At 39.4% G+C, this 27,948-nt stretch overlaps 1 protein-coding gene and 1 non-coding gene across 6 annotated transcripts in view; one reads left to right on the top strand and one right to left on the bottom strand.

Annotated features, from left to right (window-relative positions):
• Nucleotides 1–27,948, bottom strand: part of OXR1 (oxidation resistance 1) — a 264,414-nt gene that overhangs the window by 200,814 nt on the left and 35,652 nt on the right. The gene's annotated exons all lie outside the window — the stretch shown is intronic.
• TRNAL-CAG (transfer RNA leucine (anticodon CAG)) lies at nucleotides 11,200–11,282 on the top strand. Its single transcript has one exon. It is a non-coding gene; the product is annotated as a tRNA-Leu (tRNA).

The following is a 27,948-nucleotide window of genomic DNA, read 5'->3' as shown; positions in this document are numbered from 1 at the left end:
GATGAGAATCAGAACCTAGAGGAAGAAGTGAGTCCAGCATGGCTTATTGTCCTCCACTAACCCAGCAGGCCAAAAAGAACTGTGAGAAAATCAAAACTCTTCAATGTCACATTTGATATAATGATATTGATCTTTTCCTTTCCTTGTGTGAAAAGTTATGCAAATTTCTTTTAATCTTTCTATCACTATGATAATTTCAAGTGAACAGTAATCTGATAGTCTGTTTTATAGCCTCTTTGGAATATTCTTAAAAGTCTAGGCTTTCTTTTTTTGTTACTATATCAAAAGTGGTATTAATAAACTCCAAAAAAGAGTTTAAAAGTGAGTAATTTTAATGAAAGAAATAAAGAAAACTGGAACAACCCCACTCCACCTCAGGGTGACACATAAAAGCAACAGATTAAAAAGGATTGGCAAATTAAAGAGCAAACATATGACGGAGATGGCTATGCAGGAAGCAGTAATAAAGCAACACTTCAGAACTGAAAACCTCTACTCTCCTTTCATTAGTGCAATGAAGCAAACATTTAACTATTGTTTAACAACAAAACACAAATAATCAGGGAAAAAAATCAAAAACTCCTCTATTAGATTAAGTAGTTCTGTGCTGAAATAAAAAGGCTCTTTATGACCCAAGAAAAACTAAAATAAAACTAAAGAGGCAAAAATAACAATACTTGTTTTCATCTTGTGAGTAAATTTTCATTCAGTTGTACTTAAACACCTCACACAGAAGTATAAATTATTATGTTTTGATTGGGGTCCATTATTATGGCAGATGAAATGCCAGCTAATGTGACTCATTAGACCTTCATCTAAAAAGCTTTTCCTTCACTGCAGAAATGGGAAGTGGATGGAGTGGTGGGCTGTAACTATGAAGTCTGCAGTCCCCTCTTTGCCTGGCCATGACTTCAGAAGTGACCTTGGCCGATCATAATGTTTTTAGAATGGTTTATCACTTTCCACTACTTTGTTTCTAGCATGAGTTATGTGATTTAGCCCCTTCACATAACAAGAGGTAAAACACCACAAAAAACAGTGTACAAAACCACTGTGAGAACAGGGGTCCTGTTACTGACAAGCAGCCAGCACCCATGAGCAAAACCCAGGGAAAGCTCCTTCCAGACTGTTGTCAGCCAGAAGTTTAATTCCTTGAGCAATATAGATTTTTCATGTAATCCTTAGAAAAAACATCACTCTGCCTCCACAAGATCCTTAGTGTTTCTTTACCACTGACTAATGTGAAGGCCTTTTTGAATTCCCTAAAAATTTCACCTCTGTGACATTGGTTCCACAGGTTTATTAACTTTTTGTGTTAAAAAAATACATGCATTTTCAGTAGGCAGAAACAATCACCTTTGAAATTCTTTGAAATGTTTGGGAGCCCTAAGTATGACTCAGAGCATAAAATGCACTAGGGCAAAGCAGATTTAGGTAGCCTTCCCTCTCTGGTTTTCTTCCTTTTCAGTCACCTTCTTCATTCTGTAGTCCACTATTCAGTTTTCCCTTTTCTATATTTACTTCAATTTTATTTTCTAAATTCAAACACTTAGAAAAAACCTAAAACTTATTACTATGATGTAAGACACCTGGAGTGTTTCCCCCATTATTTAAAAGTTGCAATTTCTTTTGTCCTATGTCTTTCCTTAATAAATAGTCCTGAGTCTACTCATTTTTCTAGAGCTGTCAAAATATTTATACATATGTAAATTCGCTGTTCCTAATTTTCATTCACTTCCACTCCTTTCACCTCCCTTTTCTCCATCTCTTTTCTTTATTCATTCAGTCTTCTTCTCAGCCCTCATTATTCACTGCAGCAGAGTGAAGAAAAAAATAAAAAGCAAGCAGAGTACTAATAATGAACTAGTTGTGCTCAGAAAAAAATAATCATAGAAAATTTCATGGCCATTTAATGACAAACAGATTAGGAAGTAATTAGCATCTGCAGGTCTGTGTGGCACTGAGGTGTAAGATGTGGTTCTGGCTGTACAAAGCTCTCTTCTCCCGAAGCACCCCCAGGACAGGTATGGATAACAGCAGTGCCCATTTTAGGTCCAGGATCCCCATGACAGCTAGCCATGCCATCCACATTACAGAAAACATCTGTCATTATTTTCACCTCATCTATCATGGCCTTTAAAAGCAAAAGACTCTGCACAAGCACAGTGAGAGACAGAAATCTGAGCCATACGCTCGCTTCAGTTTGTTTACTAAATACTGACTTCAAAGGTGGATATTAGATGGCTCTTTCTCCTCTATCTGCCAAACATTTAAAAAAATTGATTGGATAAAGCTATCCATCCTGAAGAGCACATTAGCTGTGAACATGCTGTAAATCCAGACTTTTGCATGGCAGAAAGCTGCCCTTCCTACGTTAATGAAAAAACTGAAGACATTATTTTACTCTTGAATGCACCAAATAGTTTCTGTGGAAGTTAATGTACTACTCACAGTGGTAACTGCTGCTCTTCATAATAACCAGCCATGGTCACTGGGTGCTTTAGATAACACTCCACATTTGTGTAACACCCCATACACCTCATAGTAAGTGTCATACTTTGTGGCACTTCCCATGACCTGGGTAGCAGAACATTTAGCTACCCTGCACTTTGACACCTACTCACAAAGCAGAGCAGGCCACTCCGTGGGAAGCTGAGAGTGTATGCCTATTGTACCTATGATTCTCAATTCCTGAACCCTACAGATAGTCTTTCTAAGGCCAAATGTCATCTCTACTTCTTTACATCCAAAGCATACTCAGAGAGGACACCTCTCACCTCTCTGCTTTCTTCTCTATTTCCTATCCTAGCAACTATTTCACTACCATTATGTGTAGAAAAAAGGGACGGGGTGTTGGGTTTTTTAATAGCATACAAATAACAACTCTACACTTCCGAAGGAAAGAAAAATAGAAACACTGTGCTGCACAAATATTAGAATTTACATAATTTGAAAAAGTTCCCAAATATCTGACAGTAGGAATGAGATTTTTACCTACATAATACAATGTATTATTTTTCTTATATTCCTGTATCCCTGTTTTACTAAAAAGCAATGTTTTAAATTAAAAGGCCTCAGCTTCTTCTCTTCCTTGGGAGACACTCATAGAGATTCCACTGGGAAGGGAAGAGTAGTGCCTGAAACCAGGTGGCAGCAGACCTGTTCTCACAGATATTTCTGATCTTAATTTAGCTGAGAGGACCCACCTGGCTCAATGGATTTCATCTCCCCTATAGTGGCATGAGGGTGAAGAGATTTCTCACAAGGAGGGGAAAAATGATAGTGCAAATACATGCCTGAAATTGCTGGAGGTTCATGGGGCTGTAATATTGCTAGAAGTCACAGCCGTCTGCCTTTATATACATAAATCTGAGAGATTTTCATAAAGAAGGTACAGCACACAGTTTTAGGCTTTTGCAGGCATTACAAGGAAAGCCATTTGATGTTGTCAGGACAGGAATGCCTCAAAACATGACTTCACTTGGTAATTCCTGGCTGACTGCCTCCAGATAATGATGCAAGCAGGAAGGACCATCTGAGAAATCCTTAATCAAAACACTAATTGAAAATGTGTTATATCCACAGGTCAAGGTCAACTTTTCTCCTTATGAAACACATACAAGACAGCCAAAAGGACAATTTACTTAAATCAATAAGCAGTAATACTCACAATGATTTACTGCAATAGTAGAAGAGTATCTCCTCATCTAGGTTACAAAGCTCTTTAAAATAGAGCCAGAACAGCATTCAGTTTCCTTTGGTTGCAGTGAATAGTTTGAAGGTTGAAATTACATTCTCTGTTGATCACTGGAAGACAGGGATAGGGACAGACTATTGAAAAATTTCAGTGTCCTTTTGGCTGCCTTCCAGTCCCATCTCCAAGTGGCTGCTATTCTATTTAATGTAACTGGAGTCTACCCTTAGGATGAATATCTTTCTTCCTGACAGTTTTTATTCTTTTTCAAGGCAGGGGAGCAGCCACAGCCCAACAAAGACTGCCTCTTGAAGCCTCAGCCGAAGGGCTCGGGAATGGAACAAACATGGTCAAAATGCTGCTGCATGACTTCTTGCAAGCGAGTTTCTCTACACTTTCACTGAAAATGCAGACAATATAATAACTGAGGTTAGGATAATTCCAGAGACAGAAATGTTTTTCAGCTGAAAAGATTTTAAAACAGCAATGGGTTTTGAGGAAAATTGGCTCCCTACCTGCAATACACGACCAGTCAGAAAAAGATCCAGTCTTGCTAAAAGATTGTAAGCTATAACTCATTGTTGTAGGAACAATGCAGACATTTTTAATACAGATGCATGCTAAACAGTCTGGTTGCATATAAGAGAGTCAGTCAATTTTAATCTGGGATTCCAGAACAAAACCCAACCTGCCTAAAAAGTCTTCAAAACCTTCACTCATAAAAGGTTATATAAATTCTCTAAGTGGACAGCCCAGGGTTAACAGCTAACATAATTACACCCTGTTTGTACTGACCAGACAGTAAAGTTATGGCAGTGCACAGGTTCAACCCACACACATCAGTCTGTGTCTAACCTACACTGCCCTTGGGGCCCACACTACACATACAAGGGCAAGCTCCACTCTGTGATTCTTTCCATGGCTACTGATTCCAAAATTAGCCAAGCCCCAAACTGACCAATTTCTGTGGGCAGAGTTACAAGCTTCCCTGGCCTTCAGGCTTCACCAATTACCAATGCTCCTCATGGACCTTCTTCCTGCTCTGCACTGCAGATATTTGTGCAGCACAGAGGCTCTGAGGCACACAATAAATCGGTACCTTCTGCTTGTTATATCTGCAAGAAGCAAAACACTGAGGAGTTTAGCAGACATTTATGCTCCCCAAAATAGCCAGGACTGATTCACATTTACCCTGACTCACATAAGTTATCACAATCACATTACTTTCAGCAAAAACATCAGTTAAAAGGAATTTGTGTCAGGGCCACAAGCAAAGAACTCTTCCATTACAGCATGCCTGTGCTGGGAAGTTGTTAACATCTACAGCGATTCCCTTAGGAAATGTCAACAGCAGCACCAGAAAAAAGCAAACATATTTGTTTGTCTAAATATTAAGAAGAGCCTGGAACAGTTTCTAAAATGTCAACAAGAAAACCACACTCCAAACCAGCATGATTTCTTTTTGTTGCAAACATAAATAATTCTTATGTTAGTTTGGAAAGCAGTCGATAGGGAGTCAGCCTGGGTACCAGAGTGAAGCAGATATTCCTTTTCACAGTATGCAAAGAACATATTCATCATGCCTTTTGAGGAAAAGAAAAAATGATACTATGTCTCTTTGGGATAAGGAAAGTAAACATGTAAATATGATGCTTTTAGAAAAACAGGGAAGTCTAAGGGATGGCTAATATTTGACAGCTATTGTGATACTGTTTTCTGTACACAGTGAATGGGGGAATATCTTGCACTTAAAGTATTGCTTATTTCTTCTACATACTGCATAACACAGTCACAAGACTCTAGTATTGACAGTTGCACTAAAAAAATCCCACTTTCCATATTACAACACTCTTAAGAAACCTTCCACATTTTATAATATGTTAATCATTACTCAATACTTTAGTGTATTATTACATAATAGATATGATATAATATCATTGTTATTTCTCATTATCTTTACTGTGTGATAATTAGCAGTGCTGCACTCACTGGTAGCATGCTTTTTTTTATTGCAGATAGACCCAAATAATCAACTGGAGATTCATTCCCTCTGCACCTCAGAAAAAAACATTCACTTGTGTATCAGAGAGCAAGTGGCTGAAGATCCCGTCGATTCCATCTGGAGAGGAGAGAAGGGCTGCAGCGTCCAAAAGGAGGTTTCAAGCACAACCAATATCCAGCACAACCAATATCCAACAGGCCTGGGATTTACTCTTTCCATGGAATTTTAGTAAGTAGGAAGTGGCTTTATAACATGGAAATAGAAACCAAGCCACAGCCATGTATTGTCCTTTATTCAAAGCTTGTTTCTTACCCTGGAAAATATCTGGAAAAGACAATCACCTGCAACACTCTAGATAACCCCATATGGTTCTCCCTTCACTAGCTAGAACAAGGCAAGCCCTTTTTGAGCTCTCCTTTCACTAAATCCTCTGTTAGCTACATCAGCTCTCCACATCCAGGTCTACCAGCCAAACCCTATTCAGCCCTGTTTAGGCTAAAACTTCTCTACCACGTCTCAGCCTTCCTGGAAACTGCCAAGAGAGGACATGGGGCCTCCACCACAGGTTGTGGGATAAGCTACTTTTGTCACGGGATTTTCCACTTGAGAGTCTGGCATACACAACATCTGATTCATTTAATATAAATAATTGACAAGACTCCTTCCAGTTCAATAGTTTGTTTTCTATTGCCTTTATAAATAAGGACAGAAGTTTAATAGGGTATAAATATGTAGTCGTGCTTCAAATATTTTAGGAATTTGCTACGTAAAAGTAAAAGTAAACTCCCCCGTTAACAATAAAATATAGTTATTTTGTCACTGTAATCTTCCATGCTTATCACATCTCCAATGATTTACAGGTTCTTTTCTTTTTTTACTTTTCTTAACAAGCACAGGGACATTTTTTGCTGCTGAATACTTGAGCTGGAAGCTGAAAGTCAGGTAAGATGCTTACTCATCAATTAGTAATCAGGATTTTGCAGGTCAAGTTCTGCCCCAGTGTCAGCTATCAAGTTACCTTTTACTGCAGCATTGTTAAGTACTCTGTACTGATGCTCTGATACTCTGTACCCCATCCATACCCTGTACTGATAACCATAAATGTAACCACTTCCATGCATGGGAGTTGATGGATTCCAGACAGGAAGAGGACAGGTTAGGAACAGAACTGAGCTCAGCTCTTCATCTGAGTGTGTTCAAGTGAAACCAAAGAAATCCTCTGACTACCCTCACAGCTCTTAATGCCTTGCCTTAAGCAGGAACAAAAACCCACACCCATGACTTTTGTGAACAGCAGACATGAGACATAAAGATATAAAGACAGTTCTATCTTTTTGTTTGGAAAAACTCCTCAATTTCACTTGGAGTTAAAAGTATTAAGAAAAAAAAATTATTCCAACTCAACAGACAGCAATGACAGAGCAATGAATTCTCCAGTTGGTGCTCACATTCCTGACAAAACAGTGATTTGGGAGGAAAGAAAAGCTGATACTCGGCGTCCATACCAAGGGGAATAGATGGAATCCTACCTCCCCCGCCTCACACACTGATGCTGTATCTCTCCTGGATCCTGCTGATAACATATGCTCCTGAGGCATCTTCTCCTGTTATCACAGACAGTGCAGACATGCTGTGCCAGCCTTCTCTAGTATTCCTGATCTCCTATAAACACCACATGGTTCCACATACTTAATATGCTTTATATCTTCAAAAGGAAAATATAATTTGGGGAATTTAAGGGATTGTACTTAATTCAAAGGAGGTTTGTGAGCATTCCTGCTTATAAGGTGTTTTGAGGATGAGTTATCTAATAAGAAACAGCCATTAAATTGAGTAAGATGATTCTCAACATACTTTGAATAGAGTAAGATGATTACTTTTTTCCTCAGTTGTGCCCTTCAGATTTCTAATTCCCACTGGAACAGAGGAAATATGCCCAGGAAAAAGCCTCTATTACTATTCCTACCTGTGGCTACAACTCAACTTCAAGTTCTGCTGCAAAGACAACTGGCAGCTGAGACAACATGGTTCTGCTGCAGAGCAGTCTCATTTCTAGCCTATAGCTTCTGCAACTTATATTTTTTTTTCATATAAATAAGTCAGTTTGATCCCTAAAGATTACAGGGAAGAGAGTTTCCCACCTTCTTGACAATATTTTGAGTCTATGCATCTCTTTATATTTCTCTTTGTGCAACCAAAAAAGGCCTGACAACAGGATTAGAGATACCTGTAAAGTCAAGCACATGTGCTTTTGCAGAACTAGGTGCAAAATGTGGAGTTATAAGAACAGTGAAAAGGCATCATTATTGGAAGTCAGCTCTCCATTTGACCACATTTAATCTCATTATCACCCATATAACATGCTCCATTTTCTCTTTGGAAGGAGAGAAAATGGTTCCACTGGATACAGTCATTCTTTTTGAATTCTTTCAGGGCCCCAGCGAGACACCTGAAACATAGGGAGGAAAGCAACTCTCCTATTCGAAGCAAGAAAAGCACAAAAGATGCTCTCACTTTGTGAAAAGCTTTACTTAAAGCAGGACAAAACCCCAAAATATCCAAGGAAGGGCTACTGAGTAACAGGAGGGATAAGGTGGGAGAGAGGCCTCTCACATGTGATGCCTTTTATCGGCACTACTGGAGATACTGGACCCAGCACCTAAATACATCAGCTGCTGCTATACACTGACAGCAGTGCAAAGCACTGCCTTGCTTGGGCACCAGCACAAGGCAAATGTGAGACACTATTGACAGCCATGCCTTTGCCAAAGAGTTCCTTCTGCATCTGCTCTCATCAGAACCTGTACTCAGGAACCAGCAGAGCAAACCCTTTCAGTGGGTGATACCAGTGCACTTTACATCCCAGGGACTTTCTTTTCAGTGGACAGGAGCAAATCTGCTGGGCCCATCAGCATCCTGGAACTCAACAACCTCCAGCCTAAAGTCTGATGAGTCTGAATGTGTGATGGACAGTCAGTTACATAAGTCTGTGCCAAAGGATTTGGGGAACACATACATCTTTTTAAATATGACCTTTTCATTGACGTTTTCAGTCCACTTATTAGAGCTCAGTCAGGATGGCAACCACATACCAAGTACCACTACATGTTAACCAGCAAGTCAGGCAGATCTGCAGATTTTTAGGGAACTGAGCTAATGCTACAGATCATTAGCTCTGTAGTTAATGAAGTTCTGAGCCAAAAAAAGCCCCAAAATGTTAAGGAAGAGCTGTCAAGGAGTAGACTTGTGCAAATTCTTCACCAAGGTGACTGTATGTTTGATATGCACTTAGTTAAGCTTTCCTGTGTGATCTACCAGTCTAGAAGAATGGGTAATGTTATCTTTATGACTTAGACTTGGTTTAAATTAAGACTTATTTAATTAATTTCCCAGCAATTCAAGACACATTCAGTCAGCTTTACGTCATCAATATGTCTTGAAGTAGGGAACACAAGGTTTTGGAGCTGCTGGCTGAAGACCCAGAAAGCTCTGTGCTGACAACAGAAAGAGTGCAGGCTGTAACTGCTGCTCATTCTGGAATTACCACATTATGAGTAGACTTTTATGGTCAAACTCCTGCCATGTCTATTTCGGCTTATTGCACTCTGCCCATCTTGCTATATACCAAAGCTGGAAAAAGTTCTGATCAGTCCACCAGCTATTTAGGAAAAAACCAACCACCCAATCAAACAGCACCACATTGGCCAAGACTGTTATTTCAGCACATATAAACAGGTTTTGTGACCTTTCCAAGGCCCTGTTTCTATAGAATTTAAATATATTACTAATTCTAAATATGAGAAAATTGCATCTTCCAGTAAGTCAACCAAGACTGCTGAAATGCAGCATGAATTACAGCATAATTCCTGACTCCCAGCATAACAAGAAGCATAACATTTCCAGCATGTTACAAGAATATTGCTCACACAGGCTCATCTTTCCATTCTGCTAGGCCTCAGACAAGACTGCTTACTGCCCTAGAATTGAGTACAAGGATAAAAGTGCAAAGGTTCAGGACACATCACAGCATAGCAAAGATACAGCATCTCTCAATTCACAAGCACTGTTACATAAAATTGTCCAAAATTATGGCACATAGTTGTAGAACCACAAAAGAGTTCAGGATTGAGGGGACCTTTAGCACTTACCTGCTCTAAAGCCTTGCTCAAAGCAAAGTCAGCTTTGAAGGCAGGGCTGACTCTGAAGTCAGGACGAGAGAGAGCCTTGTCCACGCAACTCTTGTGGGTCTCCAAGGAAGGACATGGCCAGTAGGTCAAGACAAGTCATTATTTCCTCAACTCAGCACCCATGAGACAGCACCAAAGTACTGGGCCCAGCACTTTGGGCTCCCCAGAGAGAAAGACATTGACAAAATGGAGCCAGAAGAACTGGTTTCTACATACAGAAGCAAAAGTATCAAATAAAACCAGTACCAATTTCTGGCCAATCTAGTAGAAATAGTTGCCTTTTTTTATCATGGGAAAATATTGCTTCTTAAGGTTCTAAGAAATGATTATGTAATTTAATATATGAATTATAAATACATGATTTATATATTAAATTTATATACATTTATATACTTATATATATATTAGTTTTATCATTGTTATTAAATAATATAATTTATATGTAAGGTTTTTATTTGTTATAATTTTATATATTTTTCATGTAACAATTATAGAAATTTATTAATTTATAAATAAATTAATTTAATATATATATTAAATATTTTATATTAAATTATTTAATAATTCCTTAGAAACCTATGAAGCAATTTAATTATATGATGAACATAAATTATATTATTAATTCATACTTAAAATACAAGTATTTTATTTGCCATTTCTGTCAGTTTCTGGTTGTCCCATTTATTTTTTTTTCTCTAGTAAGTTTATATTCCAAACAAAGATACTGCACTTTAACCTGATGCTTTCAAACAAGCACACATCTTCTCTTTCATATTTAATTTTACTCCTAAATCTTGACTTAATTTGTATATTTAGAGGTTCTTAGATCCAGTTTTCAAGCACATTAATTTTTTTTGAAAAAAACCTTTAGCAAGGAGACTTACAATTTGCTTCCCTTTCAAATATCAGAGGACTCTTACCATGAATAACTTGTACACATCCCAGGGGGATTTTCATAGACATTACAGGAAACATATCAACCTTAAGCAATGTCCTTGTGAAACATACTACATACCACATTTTTATTAATTTCTGTACAGCTTCAAATGTCTGCTTCACAGCATACGTTATAAGCATGCAAAAGTACCTGCCTCTTTCTCCACACAATAACACTGGCTCACAGAAAGAACCCAATAGCTCCTTGTATAAATAAACATCAGTTATTAAGGTTACCAGAGAGTCAACACAAAATACGATCTCATTTGGAATATTTTTTTAACACTCACTGTGCGTGGAAAAACTATAGTACATTTAAAAAAGGAAAAAAAAAATGTACAAATAGACAGTGACAGTGCCGCCACAGCACCACCACGTGAGTCAGGATGGCCGAGCGGTCTAAGGCGCTGCGTTCAGGTCGCAGTCTCCCCTGGAGGCGTGGGTTCGAATCCCACTCCTGACAACTTTGTTTTGGGGCTGCGGCTGAAGGTTTTGGTTTTGTCTGTTTAGGAAAAAGAGAGGCTGAGGAAAGACTTCATCGAGTTCCACAGCTTCCTGAGGATCAAAAGGAGAGAAAGACCTATCCACAGACAGGAAGTGCGGGAATGGTTCGAAGCTGTGTCAGGAGAGGTTCAGATGGGACACTAGGAAGCATTTCTTTACTGAGAAGGCGATAAAAAACTGGAACAGGCTTCCAGTGAGGTGGCCAATGCCCCACCCCTTTCAATGTTTTCGGGGCTTTTGGACAATCCACTTAAAAACTTGCCTTAGCATTTGCTCAGCCCTGAACTGGTCAGGCAGCTGATGATCACTGCAGGTCTCTGCCAACTGAACTTGCTATTCTATTCTGTTTTATTCTAGGATATTAAAACGGTGTCTTAAATTAAAATGGAAAATCTAATTGTTTCAGCCCAAAGCAGGGAGCAGCTCACAGTGCAACCCCCAAAATCTGGTGGGGTTTTGCTTGCTCTCCAACACCACGGAGCAGCAGCCCTCCACCTTCCCCGCACTCGCTCTGACGCTGGATGCCAGGCCAGGCACCTCACCCTGCAGTGACAAATGTCACTGCCCCGAGATGGCTTCTGCTGCTTTAGGGAGTGGCACCCACCTGCAGGGTTCTGGACCTTGCTTAAGCGGCAGGAGAAGGACAGTGAGCAAAGGAGAGCACAAAAAGGAGAAGGCAAAACCTCCCTCTCTCCCTCTTTTGCAAGAGGTGAGCAGTTATTTTGGCTCTAGATGTTTTCTAAAACTACAGCTTCCAGCTCAATGCCAGATGCTTTTTTCTTACTTTTAACTTGCTCTCCAAAATACTCTGGATGTTGCTTTGTGTTCTTGATTTTTTAAAACTTAAAAACCTCTCAAAGGCAGATATGAATCAGTAAACTAATTAAATTTTCATGTTATATATTTAGAGTTAAATACATATTAGATAAAATTCTAGAATGCAAAGTAATTCTGAGAAACAAGACCACAATCAATAGTCACAAGAACATTCTTCCCATGACGGAAGTAGAAGACTAGGATTTTTAGTTAATGTTTAATATCCAGCACTGCAAGCCCTCAGCAGGCATACAATAATGACTTGTGAAAACACATAACACTAGATCATTATAAATGAGCAGCTAAAATAGATGAATCAATGAATTATCCCAGTGGAAGAAACAAACAGGTAGTGTTTTAATTATGTGATAATAACAGCAACTCTGACAAAGGTAACTAATTCCTTCCATCTGCAAATTCTACTAAGCAATCCTTGAGTAGCGTGCTTACCTGCACAAAATACTTCTCTACCACTTTGTGTACAGAGGGTATATATCTGTTTTTCTCCAGGACTTAACCCAAGGGGTGGTGTTAATCCATCTATTCTTACTAGGCAAGCAGCACTACAGGCTGTCAATATATACAGGGATGCTTTCATCTGCTGAACTGTTAAAGTGGTTAATTCCACATTCCTGACAGCAATTCTGCCAGTACTGGAATTATGGAAGCAGCACATTTGCCTGCTATGAACACTCAGCAAGTCCAACGAGTCTGGATCTGCCAAACACAACAAAGTCAACAGGCAGCCACCTAAAGCCACCTAAAGCAGTAACGCTGAACTCTATACTTGCAGGACTAGCTGGTTTTCCTGTGGGATCCATTTTGGACAAAACCTCAAAACCTGAAATCAAAATCAAGTCCCATCAACACAATTTACAATAGTAGTATGTTATCTACCTTATAGAGGCATCAATTCAATATTATTAGAAGTAATTTAATCTAAACTAAGAGTGTAGACTCTTCCTAAAGTTTGAAGAAAAAATATAACTGAGGTAGAGACATATATAAACCATTAAATAATTAAATGTCTGAAGATAAACAGCAACTTTGAGGTCTTGAATCTCCTTAGCTTCATTTCAATTATAATATGAATATTGAGATCATATAAATCAGCCTAGATGTACCTACAGTATGAGATGGTTTAAGCTTCCTAGAAAACTACAAATGAGGAGACCATTAAATAATGATGCATTCAAATACCTATACAGGACTGTAGCTTTTTTCTACAATCCCTTCCTGGTCCTGCTTTAATCCCCACTGAAAGTCTTGCATGGGGGGTGGAGAGAGAAAGAACTACAAAGGGCTCTGGCCACCATCCAAGATAAGAAAAGCCCCAATTTCAGTGGCAGTTCACAAGTTACTTCAGTGGTCCTAGGATTCATCCCATGATGCAAATCTTCTGTGAGACTGCAGCAACATCACAGATGCACAGAGCCACAGGATAAAAACTCTGCAGCCCGGAACTCTTCGTGGTTAGTTAACAGCATTTCCCTTCTAGTAACACATTGCAATGGGTAAATTATATATGCAGATAAGATTTAATTTGGTTTTTAAAATCACAAAATAAAACATAATATTCTTCCAAGCCAACTCTTCCATAATTACAGACTATAAGAATGAAAAAAACTAAAGAGAGAGGAGAGGAAGGATTGAATCCCAGGCCATCATAAGCAGTAAAGACCATAGGATTTCATTAGGAAATCTGTATTAAGTTCAATTCTTTTTCTCTCAGATAATTTTTTCCTGAATTAAAGGCCTGAACAGAACAGAATAATCTGTCAAATTCTTCATTAATGTTATGTATTTAACAGTCACTTTTACAAATATGCAGCAAATTTGGGCAAAACACAAGGAAACTTACAGAACTGACAGAAATGAATTCTGTGGAGACAAGTCTCTTCCTCTAAATTTCCTTCCAGAAACTTTCACAAGATGGACTAGACAAAATCTAGAAGGTACTTGAGGGGAAGAAAACAATCACTTAAAAAAAAAAAAAATCTGATTATCAGCATGTATGCTTAGTATTTCATAATCAAATGCTGATATCTGCACTCTTTTATATACAGGCTGTTTAGTGAGGCTCTTCACATGAATGTAGTCAATTTAAAACTAAAATAATCATATTAGATAGACAAGATCTTCAGACTTAAACAACTTTCATTATTAAAGGAAGAACATGATCAGCTTTTTCTGAGATAGAAGCTGTATATATCTCATCCATTGCTGGTCACAAGGATTGAGACCAAACTCTCAACATTTGCATGTGCTGTGAATATCTCCTGTGAGAAAATGTCACAAGGTGAAAAGTACAGAAAAATGAAGAGCTCAGAATATTTTTCTCTCTATGGCATGGTGCACAAGGCAGTGCTTCTGGTAAATAAGATACAGAGAATGACAAATCTTTTCCTTTCTCTTTTTTTCTCTCTCTCTCTTTTTTTTTTTTTTCTTTTTTCTTTTTTCTTTTTTTTTTAAGAAAGGGACTATACACTTTTTCAAACACATGTATTTCAGGGTGCCAATACAAACAGGAGGTAAAAGACACAGAAAGCTGTTGTGTTTTACCAAAGGCCAGTTTGCTTTAAGGAAGCCTCTATTAAATACAACCTTTAAAATAATAAGGAATAAGGATTCCCTTGCAGCTCCAGCCTGAGCTGTACATGTGAGCAGAGCCCTTACTGATCAGAAGGGGAAAGAAGAGAGGCAGACCCCACACTCTGTGTGAAATCCCCATTAAGGGGTTTCAGGGAAATAGATAATTTTATGGGCAAGCTGGGGCTCTACCATTACCACTACTGCACCACCCTACATGTGAGGATATTTCCCCATAGAACTTATTCATTCAGATAATATTTTTTCTCACAAACAAATGGTTATCAGCAAACTTTCCTCATCCTTGCTTTATGAATGTTGCCCATGGACTAGAGGAGAATACAGCACGGAAAAGATCATCTCATATGCTCATCACAAAGCATAATAGATACCCAGATCTGATCTGATCTTGCCACTCAGCATGAGTCACTGAATGACTGAAATAGATGGAAGCTACTTCCAGTATTTCTCTCCTGACACCAAAGCCACACAACACTTTGAAAAGATTTAGATGAAGTTCAGACAAGTATCTGCTAAGTATGTGGACACTGAGGGAGTTTTGAGATATCTCATTACTTCTACTGCTCATTAGTGGATAGGACAGTATATTTCCAACACTTTGTGGTTTTCAAAGGTTTTTTAAAAACCAAAGTAAAAAGAATAATCAGGATACCACAGCTCACCTGCTCCCTTTGACATTGAAGCAAGCCTACACTGACAGTTCAAAGCACGCCTGAATTTGCGTTCATCCTTGGGAGAAACAATCCATTACCAGCCGCTAATGATCTTCTTTTTGCCCTAATAAATCTACCTTGAAAGGAATCTACTTGGGGTTCCGTGCTGTTTGCAATTATTAAAACATGAAAACTGGACTGACTCTGTTAAGGACATTGGTGGTTAACTCTGATGTTAAATAAATGCCAGCTTTATGAACTGGAACCAATCAGACAATGCAAGTCAATCACTGTACTAAAGATGCTGCATGCAGCAGCTCCTCTCTCAGTACGAGCATCCTGGATCTCTACTGGCATAACTCATTCTGCAGAGGGGCAGGTCCAAGGGGCAGTTTTGACATGAGGAAACACACATGCCTGGAAAGTGAAAGTAACACAGAGCTGTTTCTGATTGTATAGAGACCCTTGTGACAGCAGAGGCAAAAAGCTACCTGCCACAAGCCATGCTTGCTTCTGGATCTCCTACAGACAGACACAGTCAGAATATGGGGCAGCTTGTTATTCTTTCTGCTGCTAGTGCTCTTCATAAAAATTATTGGATAAAACAGTATTTTTTGGTAGGCATGCCTGTCCTTAAGCTAGTCTTGCTCCATTTGCAAAAGCCACATTCCCCTTTCAAAGATAATGCTGTCTTTTTACTGACAGCCAAACCACTAGTTGTTTGCTGCTAGAAATAGTAACCCCTATCTCAGAGTGGTAATGTCACACTCAGGTTTAACTGAAATTAACTTATTTTCCTGTTTCTTCAGTGCTAGTGCCAGTGCTAGGCTAGGCTCTGGCAGCTCCCACTCTCCCAGCACAGCACAGCATTAGCTGGATGGTCCCCACTGCTGCTGCACAGCTACACAGACTCCTCATCAAAACACCCAGGATCTTCAATGTCTCCTCAAAGAGGAGGGCCCCTCAGCCTTACATCATAGAACTGATAAGAAAACAAAACTTCATGCAAAATCTCAGTGTCAGGACTCTTCCTGGGCCCTGAGGAAGATCCTGACTGGATCACAGGTGTAGCTGCATTGTCTCCTCTCCTAAACAATCTGTCCTCCACAGTTAGACTTACTCCTTATCTGCAGTCTAGCCCAATATCCTCTTAATCCATGCTGGATCAGACCAATGCTCAGCATCAGCATCCTCTGGGATAGTGGCCAAGACCAGCCCTGAGACAGAAATCAATATAGACAGTGGTAATCAGCAGGACAAACAGTAGGACAAAGCCTCATTGCTTCCAGAAATTTGAGGCTCAGAGGTTTCTTATTGTAGTGGTATTTCTGCAAGAAGGACCCTGCAAGAAGGTCTCTGGGGCTGGTGGGGCCTCTTGGGATCCTCCCCACCCAGAGCCAGCTCAGCTGCAGCAGATTGCTCAGGTCCCCAGCCAGTTTTGACTGTCTGCCAGGACAGAGGCCATACAATCTTGTGACTGTGGCTAACTCTTTCAGTGTTTAACCACCTTCCCATTAAAAAAAATGGAACTTGGACATTTTCTGAAAGTATTAGCATTCACGTGCTGCTGCAAAACATTCCAGAGCCTGCCTGTGCACTGCCTGAGAAACTGTGTGCAAGCCAGTGTATGGGCAAGGGCAATGTTCTTCATGTCTTCCTGCACTCTGAACAGCACCACTGCTCTACCCTAATGTGAAGCAATTATCTTATAAAGGTTTTAAGACCGCAGCATTCATTACTTTAATTGGAATACTCTAAGATACATAATTTTTCTGGTTTCTGGATTTTCCCTATGTTGTTAATAAGGATTCCTGTCTTTGTCATGAGCTGTGGAGGCATCTAGCATTGCTCCGTAATACCCAGAGAAACAAGATCATTCTGTTTACAACTCACTTATCATAATAAATGCCAAAATATTTCTCATCTCTCACAGTAATAAAAGTCAGGCAAAATGTAATTATTTTCCACTAGGTAAATAACCTTTTAATGCCATCTTCAATTCTTGGAACTACTCTTGTAGCTTTTTTGCTTTTACTGTGCATCTGTTGCATTTAGGTCTCCCCTTGCCAGGAGACTCCACATCTACTATATACATTTGAAAGAAGTATACAGGCTAAGAAGGTAGCTTTGCATATTTCAGTCTTCAGATGCACATTTTCATAACAATAGCAGGAATAAAGACATTAGAATAGAATTGTAGAAAGTTTTGGGTTGGAAGGGTCATCTAGTTCCAATACCTGTGCCATGGGCAGGGACACTTCCTGCTAGACCAGGGTGCCTCAAAGTTCCATTTGGCCTGGCCTTGAACACTTCCAAGGACCCACAACTTCTCTGGGCAACCTGGTCCATGGTTTCAACATCTTCACAGTAAGGAATTTCTTCCTTATATCTAATCTAAACATACCCCCTGGCAGTTTGAATACATTACCCCTTGTTCATATGTCCTCGTAAAAAGGCCCTCTTCAGCTCTTCCATAGCCCCTCTTTAGGTGCTGAAAGGTGCTATGAGGTCTCCCTGGAGCCTCTCTTTTCCAGGCTGAACAGCCCCCCACTCTCTCAGCCTGACTTCACAGGAGAGGTGCTCCACCCTTCTGACCATCTTTGCATCTCTTCTCTGGACTTGTTCCAACGGGTTCATTTCCTTCTTGTGTTGGGGACCCCAGGGCTGGACACAGAATTCCAGGTGGGATCTCATAAGAGCAGAGCCGAGGAGCTGAATCGCCTCCTTTGCCCATGCTGCTTTTGATGCAGCCCAGGACACATTTGGCTTTTTGGGCTGTGAACACACATTGTCAGCACATCCTAAGCTATTGACTCATCAACACCCCCAAGTCCTTTTCTTCAGGGCTGCTCCCAATCCATCCTCTGCCCAGAAGGATGCCCCAGTCATTGTGCAGGACCTTGTACTTGGCCTTGTTAAACTTCATGATGTTTGAATGGGCCCACTTCTCTTGTTCATGTCCCTCTGGATGGCATCCCTTCCCTCCAGTATCTCAACCACACCACACAGCTTGGTGTCATTGCCAAACTAGCCAAGGGTGCCTGCCACGTTCAATCCCCCTGCCCATGTCCTCAACAAAGCTGTTAAACAGCAGTAGCCTAATACTGACCCTGCAAAATGTCACTTGTCACTGTCCTGCACATGGATATTGAGTCCTTGACAGCAACTTTTTGTGTTTAACCAACCATCCAGTTCCTTTTCCACCTGGTAGTGCATCCATCAAATCCATGGCTCTCCACGTTAGAGACAGAGATGTCATGTGGGACAGTGTCAAATGCTTTGCACAAGTCCCAGTAGATGACATCCATTGCCCTTCCCTTATCCTCCAACACTGTAACCTCATCACAGAAGGCCACCAAATTTTTCAGGCATGATTTGCTCTTAGTGAAACTGTGTCTGTCACCATCCAAGTTCTTATTTTGCATGTTCCTTAGCACAGGTTCTAGGAGAATCTGCTCTATGATCTTGCCAGGCACAGAAGTGAGACAGACTGGCCTGTAGTTCCTCAGGTCTCCATTTTTTTTCCTCTTTAAAGCCAGGGGTTATGTTTCTCCCTTTCCAGTCAGTGGAAACTTCACCAGACTGCCATGGCTTCTCAAATATTATGGATAGTGGCTTAGAAACTTCTCTGAGAGCTCCCTCAGGTCTCACAGATGCATCTCATCAAGTCCCATGGACTTGTGCATCTTCATGTTCCTTAGATAGTCTTGAACCTGATCTTCTCCAACGTGTGGTTCTTCACTCTCCTGGCTCCTGCCTTTGCTTTCTGCAACTTGGGCACTGTGGCTGGAACACTTGTTGGTGAAGACTGGGACAAAAGAGGCATTGGATACCTCAGCCTTCTCCATACTCCAGGTAACAAGGTCTCCCATTTTCTTCTGGAGAGGGCCCACAATTTCCCTAGTCTGTCTTTTATTACTCATGTTCCTATACAAACTTTTCTTGTTGCCCTTGATGTTCCTGACTAGATTTGATTCTATCAGGGTTTTAGTTTTCCACATTTGACCCCTGATTTCACAGACAATTTCTCTGTATTCCTCCTAAGAGTCCTTGCTTCCACACTCTTTTCTGAGTTTGAGTTTACCCAGAAGATTTTTTTTCATTCACACAAGCCTCCAAACATTTTTGTCTGATTTCCTATTTGTTGGGATGCATCTCTCCTGAGTTTGAAGGTGATCTTTGAATATCAAGCAGTTTTCTTTATTTCCTCTTCCCTACGAGTCTTTATGCTACAGTACTCTACCAATGTGACGGTGTTCGCAGGGGTCCCAGGACTAGGGAAGAGACGAAAATGTTGTCTCCATGTCCAGAAGGCTTGATTTGTTATTTTATGATATATATTATATGAAAACTATACTAAAAGAATAGAAGAAAGGATTTCATCAGAAGGCTAGCTAAAAATAGAAAAAGAATGAATAACAAAGGCTTACACTGACCGAGACAGTTAAAGACAGCTGGACTGAGATTGGCTATTAATTAGAAACAACTACATGAGACCAATCACAGATCCACCTGCTGCATTCCACAGCAGCAGATAATCATTGTTTACATTTTGTTCTTGAGGCCTCTCAGCTTCTCAGGAGAAAAAATCCTAAGGAAAGGATTTTTCAGAAAATATCATGGCTACACTACCAAGAGGAGTACTTCAAGAGGGACAAGGGAAGCTTTCCTGAAGTCCAGGGCAGTGAGATTGCTGTGCACTCTCCCTGCTGCCCTAAAGGGTATTGAACTCCACCATTGCATGGTCACTGGAGACAAGGCTGCCCTTGGGCTCCACATTCCCCTCCAGCCTCTCTTGTGTGGTGAGAACAAGGTCCAGCATAGCAACTCTCTTTCTGGCTCCTCTATCCCTTGGAGAAGGAAGTTACCATCAATGCTTTCCAGGAACCTCCTAAACTGTTTATGCCCTGCTAAGTTCTCCCTCCAACATATATCAGGGTGGTGGAGGCTCCCCATGAGAGCCAGGGCTTGAAAGGGTATGAGGTTGCTCCTCTCTGTCTGCAGAGAGCCTCATCCACTAGGTTTTCCTGATTGGGTGGCCTGTAGCAGACCCTATAATGTCACCTGTCCCTGTCCTCCCTTTAGTCCTGACCCATAAGCCATTGGTTGGCTCTTCATCCATCCCAGAGCTCCATGTACAGCTGGTCATTGACATAAACGGTGATACCCCTCTTCATCTTCCCTTCCTGTCTTTGCTGCAGTGCATGGATCCTTCCATTCCAACACTGCAGCCCCAGGAGCCACATCTCTGTGATATTAGGAAACCAGACATAGAACTCTGTATTCAGAAAATAACCTTGTCCATGTTAAGAAGAAAAAAAAAAAAACCCAAAAAACAAACAAACAAAAAAAATTAAAAAACCACCTGGGGCTTTGGGAATGGGGGAAGCTTCCATCTGACAGTACAGTTCGCAGAAGAACATTCATTTAAACTAAGATGTCATACAGAAGAACAAAAGAGCTCACCATGACAGGGCTTAAGTGCTGTTCTTTCACTGTGGTTATTTAATGCAAAGAATAACTCATAGTTACATTACAGGTGGAAGATCAAAAAGGAGAAAAGTTAAGACTGTGTGGTCATCCCTAGCTCATCATAGAGTTTGTTGCAGAGTTTCAGCCTGGGTGTTGAGAAAACTCCAATTCTTCTGGAAAAAACCTTTAGTGAGCAATAAAGCAGGTTTCTACCTTGGTTGAAAGATGGATAAAATGGTGGAAAGCATTCTGTATTAAGGCCTTAAAAGATTAAATGGGATAAAGACAAATACAATATGACGCAACAAGCCCTGTACAAAAAAAAAGGGTTTTCCACTTTGAGCTTTGCTGTAATGCAGATAGAACAATAAATTTTATACCAAACATTATCCAAAATAAATAATGAACCATATCTAGTGGTAAATGAATTATCTCTGCTCCTTAGACCTTCTATTTTTCATAAAGCACAATCCCTCTAGACAGTCTGAAGAGAACTGAGTGCACTTTTTTTCCTGTAACTGTGAGAATGAGGAATTCAGGCTAAAATTCTCATGTGATAAGTTCAATTGCAACAGCTAGAATTTTAATATGCTACCTAGTTATAAAATATTTGCTATAAAAATTTCATTTGTATTAATGAATTTTTGGATTTTGGCAAGATTGGAAACTGCTACAGAAAGGACAAATCAAAAATGCTGGCTCCAGACAAAGCAGTTTCCAGTGTTGTCCTCATAACTACAATTAGGGAGCTCAATAAAATCCAGCATATCAGATTAATTTTACAGCCTCTACTCCTCTAACTTGTACTACCATGATATCTTACAACAAGTATGGGGCAAATGGGTTAGATCTATAGAATAATGGTATAGTCTTCCCTTCAGACTGATTTTTTGTCCTTTCTGATAATGAAAATATTTTCCAATTAATTGAAAGCCATGTAGCGCTCCCACCAAATTGCTCCTCAGTGACTTTGGAGCAGATACAATTTCTTTTTACCAAATGCCTTTGATTTCTTCTCTGCACACACAGACATGCACTTAATTAAAACTTTCCATTGAAGGTGCATTAGTTAGGCACATAAGCCATACCAAGTTGCTCTTAGGCTTCCTGCCAGAAAGCCAGGAGTGCTGATACTATCCTTCATTTACTTTAAAATGTCAGCAAAACAGGCAATTTATGGCCACATAAATAAGGAGCCAACAGCCCATGACCACTATCTGCAGCAACACAGCACAGACACAGACAGTGATTTGGGCCCGTTCCCTGGGACTGATTCATGTTGCTGAATACAGAATCAGAATACACTCTACCAAAGTGTCTTCTGTAACACCATAATAAAATACATCACCAATCTGAGTGTTTAAAAAGGTATCAGGGAGCAGCATAAAAAAATCCCATTAACAAAGCATGGGACTTGTGCAGATATCTATTATTCACCATGCTGAAAATTTAACCTGGGGATTTTGTACACATACAAGCAGGATGCAGACACATTACATTGTGAAATGAGATCTGGTTTTTATCAGCATATTGGGATTTTTGTTAAGAAATAAAGAGCAGGGCTTTTCAGAAGCTTTTCAGTCTGACACAGTGTTGTCCTTGTGGGCAGGGACTTAAAAAAGCTTCCAAAACAAGGGAGACATCTGAGAATTCAAGTAATTGCCAGAAGCATCTCAAAAAGTCCTTAAGACACAGCAACTGCTTTCATTATATGGTACCAGTTCTGCTTCAGAGATGTATCTGGCAAGCTAACCCTGAGAGAAAATGTATTTCTGACCACCAGTGTAGCCATTCTTCCATATGAAAATGCAGCAGAGGTTGGACAGTGCCACTTAGCTCTGTTAGGTGCTGATTGTCACATGGGTACTTTTCACATTGAAGCTGGAATTAGAAAAGAGTGATTTCAAGTTACACATGTAGAAGCAATAATAATTCTCTAATCTACAGATTTCATTTCCTAAAATCAGAGAAATGTTACTAAGCTATTTTTGCAGCCAGAATCCAGCAGGAGCAGCCCTGCTAAGACTAGATGTATACCACTAACAGGAGATATCTGCAGGGCACTGAGGCCCAAGCTCAGCATGAAATCTGAGCATGAGAAAAGTTCATCCTTGCCTGGGAAATTTCTTCATGCTTTCCTGTGCCTGAAGAAATGACTGAATTGGGGCATGAGTACCTTCAGCAGAATTCATCATTCAACAAGACTGACCTTCAGTTTATATCTTGGCATATTTTTCCTGCAAATGCAGTTTTTAAAAAGAAAAACAAAACATTTTCCTCATCCTGCATACTCTTGCTAAAGACTATGATTAGAAAATTCATGTGAAATCCTGACTTTCAGAATAGAAGCAAAAGAATTCCACTGATTATGGAAAGGCAGCAGTTTGCCCTTCTGCAGGAGCTTGAACAGGGTGTAACAGGAAACACATCCCTGTAAAGTAAAAAGCCAAGCCACACACACAATGTTTCTTAAGGTCTTGCTCAGAAATTCTCTGCCTCCTGAATCTTCTAAAGCATAAGGGATCCGGAACCACAAAAAGAAAGGTGTCTGTAGTTTTGCTCACACATTTATTGTTTGAGGTCAGCTGAGAAACAAATAAACACTTCATTCCACTGCAAAGAAAACAAACAAACAAAAAACAATTCTGTCACTGAGGTGCTAGGTCCTTTTTGTATTTTCAAGTGCCAGCTTTTGAAATCTTCTTCCTTTTGAAGAAGGAACTTGTGGTAGTAAAGGTTATAGCTGAAGTGCAAGTGTAATCCTATAATTAAAGAATCTGCAGGCAATGATCAGACACTTCTACAGAAACTCCAAGATATAGCAAATAAACACAATTAGGATAATAAAATACTTCTGAGTATTAGACCTACAGCATGAAGTTGTAGAAATAGAGATGACTTTATCAAAATATACATGCCAAGTTATCTGGTTAGCTCATGTAAATGCCTTTAAAAGGCTCTACATAAGACAGAGTAGAGCCTTATTGTGAAATAGAATTCTGTAAAAATAAAATTGAGAACACATTAACAGTTTAGAAAAGTTTAAACAGACTTAAATTTATTTTATATTTTCATTTCTTAAAACATCCAATATATTCAGGTATTGATTCACTTTTTCTAATTAGGGATGCAGTTTCTTCAAGAAATTTTTTAAAAGCTGTTCATGATTGTGTAAAAATTTTGTGAATTTATTTGTGTGTGTAGGAAGTCAAATTTTTTATTGGACGGATTGTAAAACTAAAAACATTTTCCATCTTTTATTACATATACAGTCATTCTATTGGAGCTTAAGCTTCAGCATATGAAGCCTGATTGGGGTTTTTGCATTGTACTGGGCTGGGCTGGGATGCAGTTAATTTTCTTCACAGCCGACCATATGGTGGTGTGTTTCGAATTTGTGGTTAAAAAACTGTTGGTAACACATCAGTGTTTTGGCTACTGCTTACACAGCGTCAGGTTCTGCTCTGTTCCCCACTCTGTACCCCTGTCTGTGTCTGTTACACACTGTGCTGCCCATGTACATCTGTATTCTAGACTGCATCTGTTCTGGCTGAATAAAATCCAAGTGTCACAGCTGCCTTATCATTTTACACTAGTCAGCCTCCAGATCCCTAAACAATGAAACAGTGCAAGAAATTAAATGTTCATATTTTGGAGTCGGTAGTGAGCTTAAAAAGAGTCTATGTCAATAGATATTATTTTGCAGTTCACTACCATAAAAAGTTCAGCAATAAAAAAGTTCATTCTGTAACAGAGAATACATACACGAAGTATGCTATGGCTTCATTCAAGGAGTGTCACTTCCAATTAAAAAGCAAAAGAAAGGGGATGGTGAGCACCAGAATTAGGGTCAAACCAGATAATTACTTTTGTACACTTACAAATCCCAAAGAAAAAACATTGGCATATGATCCTAGTGTTCAGTAATGGACAGGGCTTTGTGGGCATCCATTTGCCATGCTTTAGAACCTGGCAGTGGTGTCAGGACAAACACAGCAATAGTTCAGGTCTAATGCAATTAAAACCATGAAATTTAGAAACCCTGTGTAAACATGGTCTCCCTGCAACTATAAGAAAACAAAAAAATTAGGCTTATATTATCTTGAAAATAATCTTGAAAACACTACAGTCTGTTCATATCAGGAGTGTATGACAGAAATAAACATTATTTCCTTAACTTTCTAATGAAAATCAGATATGAGAAAGTCAGTAATTGTCAGTGACTAAAAAGCTGATGTGCCTTTCCAAATCTCATCATCTTCCTATACCAATCATACTATTTGTCCAGCTTAACTATTATCTAGATTTATAAACATGGCAATATGATAAGACACTGGAAGAGAGGTTTATTTTCTATTTATCACAGGACTCAAATTGCTGCTGACAGACTTGGCCTAAGAAAATTGACTGCAGCTTTCCAGGATGGCTGATTGGAGTACAATTTGGAAAGAAAACTATTTGCCTCCAGAAACAAATGCTGTGTTATGAAACTCTTGGACCACTGGCCAAGACTGACCTGGCCAACCATCACAAAACACCAAACCAGCCATCAGCACCCAGCAGAAGCTACCAGCTCTATTGCCCACAGTGCCTCAGGCTGGAATCACACTCTATAAATAAAATGCTCTCCACAAAGAAGAGTACAGTTAAAATTGAGTTCATATCAGGGCAATCAGAGTCCCTAAAAATCAGAGTCCTTTCCTCTTTTTTTTTTTATTTTCTTTCTCCAAAATAGTTTAAGTTAAACCTGGTAACACTGGCCAGGTGTTTTTTTCTTTCTTTCTCCAAAACAGTTTGAGTTAAACCTGGTAATGCTGGCCCTCAACAGCCTAAGTGCTGGCAGCAGATCACACAAGAGCCACTCTCTTAGCCCTATGGACCTTCCTGAGGTTCAAACCAAAGGAGGAGAAGGAGGCACCATACTTACTGCAGAAAACAGACAGAGTTGGATGTGGCAGCTAATTTCTAACTACCCAGAGGTACTAGAGGACCCTCAGGACTTACAGGACCAATGTGGTATTCTCTGCAAGACCAACTAAGACATGCACCATGTGCAAGGCTCTTAACAAAGGCACAAATGGATGCAGCTCCAGGAACGGAGCACTGTCACACACACACTTCAGCAAATGTCCTTGTACTCCTCACATCTTCCTTCTCACAATTGCTTCCTTCAATCTGCTAAAGTCATTTAGGGACCAAACAGCTTGGCTCTGAGGGCTGGATTTGTCACCTAGGCTATCTTTTGAAGCACTCCAATCTAGGCTAGAGAAGGAAAAGAAAACTGAGCATGCCAAACAGGAGAAATACTCTCCAGCTGCATGGACAGTTTAAATGAGCTATACAACATGAGGTTTCCAAACTGCAGAACACAAATAACTGCAGGTAAGGATATCCCTGTATGGCATTCACATTGTCTAAAAAAAGCTCAAGATTTTTCTCCTGCCAAGCCTCAGAGAAAAAGGAAAACAATTCTTATCTCATTTGCTTCTCCTGTGTTGTGCTTACATGTGGAATGTGTTTGGAGATTGTTTACCCACAGGTGATTAGTTCATTGGATTCTGGTGTGAGTTGCTTTCACTCATTGGCCAACCAGTGCCAAGCTGTGTCTGGACTCTGGAGAGAGTCATGAGATTTCATTATTTTTTAGCATTGTGTAAGTATCCTTTCTGTATTCTAGAGTATAGTATAATATAATATGATATGATATAATATAATATAATATAATATAATATAATATAATATAATATAATATAATATAATATAATATAATATAATATAATATAATATAATAATAAATTAGCCTTCTGAGAACATGGAGTCAGATTCATCATTCCTCCCTGCCATGGGGGTCCCTGCAAATACAATATCCCTGAACATCAGGATAGCAGTGGTAGGTAGACAGTCAGACCTTCTATCTTGGCTCTCATATATTACTACATACTAAAATCTTAAATCTAAGTTTATTCACTCTGTGAGATCACACTTTTAATTAATTAGACACCTGTAATCCCAGTATTATTAATCAATTTTGGAAGCCTTCTCTACAGTCTTAGGTCTAATGCAGTGTTCTCTTGTGGCTCTGTGCCTTTCAGCACAGAAAATTTAAAATTCTCAGTATCTAGGGTTCCAACAAGATCGATCTTGCAGATCCTGGGGATGCACTGATTTGGGGACTCTCTTTGCAGAGCATCTTCAAGACGTAAGGTTGGTTCCCACAAAGTAAAAATCCCTTCCCTAAAGTTATTGAAATACTTTTGTGTTCCACATGAGGAGAATGGTATCAGCAATTGCTCTTGAAAATGGAAGTAAGTATAAAACATGAATAATACAACACACAGGAACTCATTGGTATAGGTACTGACCTCTGCTATTTCAATGCTGGTGTTTATTGCAGATTAAATTAACTGGAGAAAAAATAGCACGATAGAGAGAGAGATGAGAGGAGAATACAATAGCAACACAGAGAACAACACTTCAGCATTTAAAATCATGGGATCAGCTTTCAAATTAAACTGAAATTAAGAGGAATTCACCTCTTTGTTAGCTTTGTCAGTTCACATTAGCAACAGTCTCTTATAAAGCAGCTGAGAAATATCTGCCTCACACACAAAGTTTGTCAATGCTCTTGTGATTGGAGAGTCACTTTTACCAGCCCATCCAACAGGGATTATCCACTAAAAATTAATGTTATATGCAAAATTAGGAGAAAGTTATCAATGAAAAAGCAGTTGAGATACTATATACGCCTGACAATTTCCAATGATCTGGTGACAGGAGATAACTCCACTTTTGAGTCAAAGTTATGCAATTTCATGAAAAGTTTCACGGAGATTATAATTCGTAATGTCTTATTAGAACTAATTAAAACCAAATTTTTCAAGAAAATAAACTTTAAGTTATCCTTTCCTCCAGAAAAATACATTTGTTCTTCATTATATTTCCAAATTAATACAGTATTTCTTTTTAGGAAAAGAACTAATGTATCAAACCAAGGCTTCAAAAACTCTCAACAGAGGCGATTTATTTATAGGAGTTTACAGCCTTTAAAAATAATCTGTAGAACCTCAAGATTTT

Source organism: Haemorhous mexicanus, chromosome 1 (genome assembly GCF_027477595.1).
Source record: "Haemorhous mexicanus isolate bHaeMex1 chromosome 1, bHaeMex1.pri, whole genome shotgun sequence".
Lineage (NCBI taxonomy): Eukaryota > Metazoa > Chordata > Aves > Passeriformes > Fringillidae > Haemorhous > Haemorhous mexicanus.
Note: the sequence above shows the minus strand (reverse complement) of the source record. Positions and strands in the feature narration are given on the sequence as shown.